This window comes from Eulemur rufifrons, chromosome 29 (assembly GCF_041146395.1).
Source record: "Eulemur rufifrons isolate Redbay chromosome 29, OSU_ERuf_1, whole genome shotgun sequence".
In the NCBI taxonomy this organism is placed as follows: domain Eukaryota; kingdom Metazoa; phylum Chordata; class Mammalia; order Primates; family Lemuridae; genus Eulemur; species Eulemur rufifrons.
The window spans coordinates 40393418-40394855 of record NC_091011.1 but is presented as its reverse complement, the minus strand read 5'-3'; the positions used below and the strand labels follow the sequence as shown (position 1 = coordinate 40394855).

Here is a 1438-nt window from a genome sequence, read left to right as displayed (position 1 = left end):
CGACAAATCTAAGAAAGGTGTAATTTATGGAAAGGTACAGGATAGGGTGCTCACAGGCTTGAAGAGAAGACTAAAGAGCGGAGTTTAAAAAATAAGTTCAGAACTTAGATTTTAGTCACATGAATTGAGTGACAATCTGGGGTAACCCAGTTAGAATGAATTAATTTGATCTATTGCTTCAGTCCTTGCAGCATTCAGATCAAGATTTGAATTCTGGGTGACGGAATTCCCTTGGCTGAGCTTAGGTCATTTAGTCTGGCTTACTGAGCTGTGGAATAGAAAGATAGAGTAGAAGAAACCTCCACAACAAGAGTGTGGCATGAGCATGGGGAAGCAAAAAAAAAAAAAAAAAGGAAGTGTGAGACCATGAAGCGAATGCTTAGTCTCAGAGATCAGGGGCTTAAAAAAAAGGATAGATTAAACCAAAAAGAAAGAAAAGAAAGATCCCAGCCACTGAAGGAAAGGGAAGTCCCCCAACACCCTTCCGGCTTACTCTTCCAATATAATACTCAGCCCAAGATGTGGTAAGGGCCCACCTTACCACATCTTGGTTGATGGCAACTTTATCAACTTTTCTATTAAAGCCAAACTGGACTTAATACAGTCAATGATGGACTGTCTGTATGCCAAATGTATTCCTTGTATAACTGACTACATAATGGCTAAAATTGAGAAATTGGGGCAGAAGTATGGAGTGGTACTCAAGATTGCCAAGGATCCAAGATTTGAACAATTACCATGCACAAAGGAACCTATGCAGATGACTGCTTAGTACAGACAGTAACTCAGCACAAGTGTTACATTGTGGCAACAGTTGACTGAGACCTTAAACTAAGAATCCGGAAAATCCCTGGAGTTCCTATCACGTTCATTTTTAACCATAGATACAATATCGAATGGATGCCCGATGATTATGGAGCCCCTCCATTCTAATTCTTACAAGACAGTGTTCCTCTGCTTTTCTTCAACCAACTTTCTCTGTTAGCAGTTTGTTAAACTTGCGGTAGCATGAATTATTATTCTGTTCACCCATTTGCTCTATTATGCACTGAATATGGTTAAATATGCTCACTTTTGGATGCTATTTTTAAAATGATATTTTGTCTCATTTAAAATTTTAAACGATGGTCAAAGAGTACAAAATTTCAGACAGGAAGAATGATGTTTTATTCCTTTTTTGAGTTCTGTTGCACAGTGCAGAACTATATTATTATATTAACTTTTTTAACTAAATATAGTTAATACTAGAGTATTATACATTTCAAAATTGCTAAGGGAGTAAATTTCAAATGTTCTTAACACAAAAATATTAAGTATTTGAGGTGATGGATATGTTAACTAGTTTGATTTAATTATTCCACCTTGCATTCATGGATTATAACATACCTTTGTACCCCATAAATTTATACAATTATAAATTGTCCATTTATAATAAAAA

General features: G+C 35.7%; 1 pseudogene; it reads left to right on the top strand.

Annotated features, from left to right (window-relative positions):
- The first annotated feature begins 342 nt into the window (after positions 1–342).
- LOC138377556 (rRNA-processing protein FCF1 homolog pseudogene) lies at positions 343–933 on the top strand (annotated as a pseudogene).
- The last annotated feature ends 505 nt before the right edge of the window (positions 934–1438 follow it).